Source organism: Somniosus microcephalus, chromosome 29, assembly GCF_052327205.1.
Source record: "Somniosus microcephalus isolate GS21.2 chromosome 29, FLI_Smic_1.0, whole genome shotgun sequence".
Lineage (NCBI taxonomy): Eukaryota > Metazoa > Chordata > Chondrichthyes > Squaliformes > Somniosidae > Somniosus > Somniosus microcephalus.
The window spans coordinates 2,721,692-2,730,373 of NC_141015.1; the positions used below are offsets into that span (position 1 = coordinate 2,721,692).

General features: G+C 42.9%; 2 long non-coding RNA genes across 2 annotated transcripts; one reads left to right on the top strand and one right to left on the bottom strand.

Annotated features, from left to right (window-relative positions):
* Positions 1 to 389: 389 nt before the first annotated feature.
* On the bottom strand, positions 390 to 4,966 carry LOC147098195 (uncharacterized). The gene is made up of 3 exons (XR_015074159.1): positions 4,736 to 4,966; positions 1,964 to 2,330; positions 390 to 774 (listed from the first exon to the last, which is right to left on the bottom strand). It is a non-coding gene; the product is annotated as an uncharacterized LOC147098195 (long non-coding RNA).
* A 99-nt stretch (positions 4,967 to 5,065) lies between these two features.
* LOC147098196 (uncharacterized) lies at positions 5,066 to 8,217 on the top strand. Its single transcript, XR_015074160.1, has 2 exons — positions 5,066 to 5,191; positions 7,324 to 8,217. It is a non-coding gene; the product is annotated as an uncharacterized LOC147098196 (long non-coding RNA).
* Positions 8,218 to 8,682: the final 465 nt, after the last annotated feature.

Sequence of the window (8,682 nt, forward strand, 5' to 3'; positions counted from 1 at the left end):
ATTCTGAAACCAAGTCCCCGAGTTCGAGATTTCCCCACGAGAGGAAATATCTACCTCTGAAATCACGCTTTTGGTCAGCTGCCCTAATTACTCCTTATGTGTCTTGTCAATTTTTTTGCTTCTAATACTGCTGTGAAGCGCCTTGGGACGTTTAACTACGTTAAAAGCGCTATATAAATACACGTTTTTGTTGTTGTTATTGTTATATTGCTGTTTCTTCATCGTAGCTGGATTAAAATATTGGATCTCTCTCCCTAACAGCACTGTGGGACCACCTTCAGCACACAGACTGCCGCTGTTTAATAAGAAGGACTGCCACCACCTTCTCAATGGCCAACTTGGGATGGTCAATAAATGCCGGAATTGCCAGCTGTTTTTCTGAGATCGATTTTTTAATCAATTTATCCCTCGACTAAATTAGCAGAAATGTGAATTTCAAAACAATGCAATCCCTTCCGTCCCCTGGTATCCCAGAGTGAAATGTCGTTGAAACACTTGTTTTGGAAGTAGATTTGTTTCTTTTGTCGCACGTCTAATTCATTCTGCCAACGAAAACGTCAAATTCACGTTTGTAAAATCTCAGTCGTCGATGTTATTTCCCTTTAACACGTCTCAATCTTTATTGAGTTACCAGACTTTCAGTGCGTAAGAACATCCAGAGGCCCATTGAGCTTGTTTAATCCATTTATTTGCCACAAATTCTACATCATCGTCAGTGACATCACTTCATCAACCGACTGGGGCGTACTTCGAGAGTGAGACGGTCATCATTCCCTACACAGTGAACAGAGAGGATCACGGTCAAATCTACTTTTGCAAAGGTAATCAACGGGTGAAATCTCCTCAAATCGTATCAAAGGACAACATTGGAACATTCCCGGTTACCGCAACAAACAAAGGATGGGCGGTAGCAATGCCGATATGGAACCTCCGTCAAAAAGCACATTGTTCTAAATCCCGGCTCAGCGAGTCTGTGACAGTCACTATCGCGCGTGAGTCTATTCAACACTCTTGGTAATTTAGAAAAATCACCCTTGTTTCAGGTAACATTGTTTAATATTCACAGAGGAATTCTGCGCTCAGCTTTTGTCTGTAACGCTTAATCCTAGACAGGTTGACCCTTTACTGCCAGCGACACCATTAATCAAAGAATGAAGCAGCACAGAAAGAGGCCGTTCGTTCCATCGTGTCTGTGTCGGCTCTTTGAAACAGATCTCCAATTAGTATCCTTGACATCCTTCCTAAAGAGTGATGCCCCGAATTTGGCACAACACGACAGCTGGGGTCTAATCGGTGATTTATAAAGTTTGAACATAACTTCTTTATTCTTGTACTTTATGCCACGATTGCTAAATATCTATTAACGGCCTTATCAACTTGTCCTGCCACTTTCAAAGATTTGCGTACAAGCAACCCCAGGTCTCTCTGTTCCTGCAACCTGTTTACAATTGTACCGTTTACTTTATTTTGTATCTCCTCATTATTCCTACCAAAATTCTTCACTTCACAATTCTCTGCGTTAAAATTAATCTTTCACCGCATTTCACCAGTCTGTCTATATCCTGACGATGTTTGTTGATATCCTCCTCACTGTTCACTATATTTCCTCCGTCTCATCTACAAACTTTGTAATTATGCCCTGTTTACACAAGTCCAGGTCATTCATATTTTGGATTACAATATTAAGTCTGTATTGCATTTTGATTCGATTTTCAATACTTGTTCCTTTCGAATTACACGTCAGCCCAAACCCAATATATCAGTTGATTCCAGTGCTGTTCTGAAGGGTGAAGAAGTCACATTTAACTGTACAAGGCCCCGGGACATTCCTGGCATCACATTTTACTTATACAGACACGGAGAAGCGAATTACTCGGATGTCCAGCCTGCTCCTGCACGGAGCAGTTCTGTCACCTTCACCATCAGGAATGTAGTTCGCGCTGAAGGATGACATTACACCTGCCTGTATGAAGCGGATGTGAGGGGAAGGCGGCTAACATCGGCTCTGAGTAACCCGGTTCCTATAACTGTACGACATGCGTGAGATGCACACAGACACTGTGTTCACCCGACCCCAGTAAACAGTGTTTCTGTTTCATTTCCAGGCTGAAGCAGCTGTTGAATTTAATGATTAGAACTGGCGTGAATTTGACGTCCAGGTGTTACAATTCTTCGGCGGAATCGCATCAGCAGCCCGGTTTATACCCCGCCCGATAGTCAGTTGCATTGACTTCAATATTTCTCCAACTCGGATTAAAAGTTTGCTTCTCCAGTGTTCTCTTATAGTTCTTCAACGATTCTCCAATACTACAAAGGTCACCCTAGAGAAGCTGAGAAAATTTGCATCCACGTTAAAGACTTTAACAAACGTTCATTTTAATCTAATAAGCAATAAGCAAATAACTTCAGCCGCTTGAAACATACAACACTTCACTCGGCGTTTGTGGAGAGAGCAGAATGTTCTGACCAAGGTCCACACCGAAAGCATTAGCTCGTCCGCTTCATTCCTCACATGAGCAGTTTTAACCCAGTGAGGAGAATGAAACTTACAGAATGTAACTGACTAATTTCCACACAGTTTGTTATATTTTCTGCCACCAGTTAAATATTTAAACACTTGCCTGGTCCCAGACACACGGTTAATATCCAATGAGGATATCACGGAATTAATGAGGCAACTAATTAATAAACCAATGATAATGATCTTCGTGCTGCGGCAGGTTTACCAGCAGCATTCTGACATCATCTGCGTGCCAAACCACCGCCGACTGTCTTACTGATTCGCTGATTCTGCATCACTGCGTTAATGCGGGACGTTTATAGGGAAAACAGAGGAGGAGAGACAAACTTAGATGGACAGAGGCTCGTTATCGAAACAGTGGAAATCGCTAAAATGAAGCATCGCTACGTTTGGGAAAGCTACGTCATGTTCTATGAAGAGACAAGGCTGCTGGGATTGTTCTCCTTAGAGCAGAGAAGCTTATGGGGAGATTTAATAGAACTGATCAAAATATGAAGGGTATTGATCGGGTAGATAGGAAGACATTGCATCCACTGGCAGGAGGGTGGGTAACCAGGGGAGACAGGTTTAAGTTGACAGGCTCAGCACTAGAGTTGAGATTACAATAGTAAATACACAGCGATTTTTTAAAGATCTGGAACGCACTGCTGGAAGAACAGTGGCAGCAGATTCAATAGTAAGTTTCAAAAGGGGATTGGATAATCTCTTGAAACTGTAAACAGAATGTTGATCTGTGGGGAATGAGCAGAGGTGTGGCACTAACTGTTTAGCTCTTTCGAAGAGCCGGCACAGGTACGATGGACCCAATGGGCTGATTCTGTTCTCTGCAATTCTAGAATTTTTTTATCAACCTTTTAATTTCTTCATGGTTTTTCTGTTGCAGAATTCATTCCCGATTCTAAGGTATCACATTGCCTAGTGTTGTCTTACTTTAAGCAGCAGAGTATTTATATTGTGTAGAAACTGTCGTTCAACGTTTTTTTCGCTGTGAGCCTTTATCTCATTTAGATCAATCCTTTGCGCTGGAGGCTGGTGTTGGCTCTGCTGTACATTGAAACAGCGCACAATCCGGTCACTCCTGCGGCTGCGGTGAGCTGAGCAGATGAAGACCAGCCTTGGGCCAGTTTAATGTTGCTAAAATCTCAGATGTTGGAAACTGCTGCCCTCATAAAACAACTGTCTGTTGAAAAACAACTGTTTGGAGATGCATGGGGATTGAACACAAAATCTCCATAATTGCTAAAGCACGCGTTTTAACACTGAGCTACATCCCCAGCAAGTTAATCTCGTTAAGGATAGAATGAGGGAGTTCCTTACACTCTTCATGCCACCCAATGATTTGCTGGACTTAAAATAATCTCCTTTTGTGCTCCAAGTATGTACTGAAGTATGTGCACCTGATACATGTGTGGGTGAAGAGAAGAAACCTGGTCTTGGTATTCAGTGAACTGAGAAAGTGGCCGTTGAGAAGGAAGACGTGGGGACTCCTTGGGCTCTTCCATTTAGGAAAGAAAAGACTAATAGAAGACCTCATGGAGGCCTGTAACATTATGAAATGATTTGAATCAAATAATCTTAAAGTAAAGCAGGGACCATTCGCCCGTCATGACTGCTGGCTCTTTGAAGGAGCTGACCAATTTAATCACACAGCCGTGTGTCTGTCCCAGAACTGTCCTTCTGACAGTTTGATTGCTTATCCAAACATTTAGCAGGTAGAGTGTACTTGTTGGATAGGATCAGTTTCTGTGGATCCTTGTTATCTCTCTCACCTCGGTTCCCATTACTCAGTCCAGTATCGGTCACACTAACTCAGTTCATATCCTTTAGCTCTCTATGAGGTGTTACCGAGGTCTGGAGAAAACTGTTCAGATACTCCTCCCCTTCCCTTATGTGACGGAGTTTCTCCAACTCGCCGTCAGCTTAAGCAGTCTGAGCCGGAGAGATCGAGAAAGAGACATCTATTGCAGACATGTCCGCTCGGAACAGTCTCGGTGTCCAGAAATTCCCACATATTGCTGTCCAGACACACAACGTGCTCTCCATATCTTAGTCTACGTTTAGTTAGAGACTAAAGGTATATATAGATTCGTTTTAGCTTTAAGGCTATTATCCATTTAGCTAACACCAAAATACACATTCCAACCACAAAAAACATTAACCATTATATTAACTGCTTACACTAATCACCATAAACCGTAACCAAAATCTAACTACTTCTCTGTAATTTGCCCGCGTTATTTTTTGAGTATGTCCCTCTGGTTGTCTGGTTTCTGCTCTCGTCTTGCGATGGCCTCTGCTGCCGACGACTTCATTTCACAAGGTTTCTGCTCATCTTTCCTTTGAACATTAAAAAAAATTCTGCGTCAAAGAAGCAGTTGAAAAGTTTAGGTGGCCAGACTGAAATCCGAAATCTGAATCATAAAGTGAGTTTGAAGAACGACAGGGCGTCAAACAGGGACCAGAGCTGTAAGTGCTCGCACTGCATTGTGACATCACACAATCCGGCCATTCGACAGTTGCTATGAGCTGAGTTGCTGTCGGGCCCTTGGGATGGAGACCAGCTCCGGGACAATTCAACGCTTGTGGAGCCTCAGATGATGGAAATCGTTGCACTCATAAAGTGGCTTTCTGTGAACAACTCCGGTGAAAACATATCATTTAGAGAATCAGGTGATTGAACCCAAGATCAAATTCTCAACCATTTGAGCTACATCCAAAGCGAGAGATGCTATCTAACGAAGGATAGACGGACTGACTGCCTTATCTTACTATTATCACCCAATGATATTCAGGGTATAAAGTCATCTGCTTGCCTGCTCCAAGCCGAGAACTATACCTGAATTGTGCGGTCTTGCTACAACTGTGGATGATCAAAAGAATCCTGGCCTTGGCACTCAGATTATTGAGCAATGTTGCATTGAGAATAAAGGCTGGGAGCTGGGTAGAGATTCATTGGGTTTTTCTATAACCTTCCTTCCTGTATCAAGGTGCCGTTCTAAGAATTCTTCCGTTATCAGTCACGTTGCTAACGGTTGGCTGAGACCAGACATACTCAGGCAAATTGTATCAGAGGCCAGCGAGAATATTTCGATTCCTTAAACTTTAACGCAGCCTCAACGCGAGTTGTGGAGAGCTGTGATTCTGATGTATGGACTCATGCAGCCATGAAGGATGCCTTTCAGTCCACCGTGCGTGTGACATCACTTTCACATACCTATCGAATCAGTCCTTCATAATAGTATTTATTTTGATTGTACGCGAATGCAGAGCAAGCCCAAGGTGTGTGTTTTTGCTTGGAGGTCACTTCAGTAAACACACGTTGACGAGTTGGGGTTGGCAGTTGTTGAAATGGTGCGTGGCCTCTTCCATTGAATTATATCCCGTGTGGTGCGGCCGGCTTTTCTCCAGGTAACGGAAGCGTTGATGGTCCTTGTGTGTAAATGTGAGGCGTGTCCAAGAGAATCTTTTTCAAATGAATCCGAAATGTGAACCACTGACCCTGGGTATTGAACCCAGAGCCACATAAATGCAAAGTTAGCGGTCGACCGAAAAACTGCATCCTCACCGATAAGGCACTGCAATTGTAGGAACTTAATGGGGAAAGCCAAAACTGCGTTGTACAGAAACAAAAGATTGGTGAGCATGAGATATAACTGTTTACAGCAGAACTATTGGCAGCACAGGAACAGAGGAACATGAGGAGGCCATCGAGCCCCTGGAGGCTGTTCCGTCATTCAATTAGCTCATGGTTGATCTGAAACCGAACTCCAAGTGTCCGCCTTTGGCATAGACCCCTTAGTATTTTAGTTGACAATCTATCAGTAGGATATATAAAATTAACAATTGACCTTGCAACAACTGTCATTTGTGGCAGAGTGTACAAACTTCGACCGCCATTTGCGTGAAGAAATCTATCCTAAGTCCACTCATGAAAGGCCTGGCTCTAATGTTTATGCTGGATCCCCTATTCCTAGACCCATCAACCAGCTGAAACCGTTTCCCTTTATTTACCCCTATCAGTTCCGCTTATTACTTTGAAAACTTCCATCAAATCACCCCTTAATCTAAATTCGAGAGAATAGAACCCTAGTTTGTGCAGTCTCTCCTCATAATTTGACCCTTGGATTCCAGGTATCATTCTAGTAAATCTTCACTGCACTCCCTCGAAGGCCGGTATGTCCATTCCAAGGATGGTGCCCAGAATTGAACACAGTACTCCAGGGATGTTTTAATTAGCGCTTTTATTGGTTTTAACTTAAATTCTACCCCATTTTATTCCCGGATCCCAAAGTCTTTTTGGACGTCCACCGTTTCTCGATTTTTACCATTTAAAAAGTACTCTGATTTATTCTTCTTGGGTCTAAATTCGATGGTCTCACATTTGCCTATATTGAAAGCCGTTTGCCGCAGGTTTGACCATTTACTTAATCTATTAATATTGCTTTGTAATTTCATGCTTCTATCTATACTTCCGACTATTCCTCCCATCTTTGTGTGATTGGCAAAATTGGATCTCTACTGCATCATCTAACTCGTTAACAACTCCCCTGGACACGTCATTTCATTTTGGTGTCCCTCTTTCACGCCCACTCGGTTTGCTGGCAGGTTGTGGTTACCGATGTTGGAGGTCGAACCAGGGAAATTATCCGTACGAATCTTGCCCCTTACCAATGAGCTACATCTCTAGCCAGTAGAATACCGTAATCAAGGATAGAAGGACTGATTTTGATTTATCTTTCTAATGCCACCCAATGTATTTCTTGTCTTAAAAGAATTTGCTTTTGTATTCCAAATATGTACAGAATTATGTGCACCGGATACAACTGTGTGTGAAGAGAAGAAACCCGACACTCAGTGAACTGTGAAGGGGGCGTTGAGATGGAAGACATTGACCTCTTCCCTCTGGGAAAGTGAAGACTAATCTGAGACCTCATGGAGGCCTTTAACATAATGAAGGGGTTCAATCCGAGAATCTTACAGCACAGTCGTGGCCATTCTGTCTGCCGTGACTGTGCTGACTCTGTGAAAGAGCCGCACAGTCTAATCCCACATCCCAGAATTCTTCGCATAAACTGGCAGATCCTTATCATCAAATACATGTCCAATTGCCTTTTGAGTTTACTGTCGAATCAACTTCTACCACAATTTAGTGAATGCGTTCCTGAACTTTACAACCCTCTGTCTGACAATATATTTTACATCTATCATCTCTGGCTACCACTTGCTTGAGGAAATAATTTCGCACGACTTGCTGTATAATATCCTTCTTAATTTCTATATTGGCTAAGTCTCCCCTTAGCCTTCCTTGCTCTAAGGCGAACAATCCCAGCTGCTCTCATCTCTCCACATAACTGAAGCCCTTTATACCTGGAACCATTCTAGTCAATCTCCTCTGCACCCTCTGCAAGGCCTTGACATTCTTCCTAAAGTCTGGTGCCCAGAATTGAAAACAATTCTCCAGCTGATGCAAAGCCAGTGTTTTAAAAAGGTTATGCACAACTTCCTTGGAATTCTGGAGCACGGGGCATAGATACCTGAATGCACGGCTGACCATTCTGGGGCAGATGGAGGACAGTTAAACAAGCGGCCGATGTAGAAGGAACAGAGAGTTCGGAGGGGAGCGAGTCTATGTCGGCAGGAGAGAGATAGTGTCGAAGAGGCCATGAACGATTTAAATAAAAGAAATAAAACACAAACTGGAATCTTTTGAGTTTCTAAATCCAATTTGGTAAGAAAGTAGAGTGGTGATGGTTGAGATACCCTACCGTGGGATTGGAAATGGGCAGCAGAGTTTTGGATAGATTAGTGTATCGACGGTGTATAATGGGAGGTCAGCCATGTTCCCATTGTTATAATCGAGGGAGATTAAAGCAAGGATGAATGTTTCAATATCTGATGGGTTGAAGCAGGAGTAGAGGCTACAACTGAACTGAGGGGGAAGGAGGCAATCTTTGCTATGGAGTGACTAATGGGTATGAAGCATAACTTAGTTTCGAATAGGGTGTTGAACGTCTTTCTGAGCTAATGGTGTTGAATAGAATTGATGGCGAGGAGACAAAAAATGTGGCTGGAAGCAAACATGATGGCTTTCGACTTACTATTGTTTGACCCAAAGAAAATAGGCGCTTCAGAATAGGAGTAGGCTATTTAGCACTTCGAGC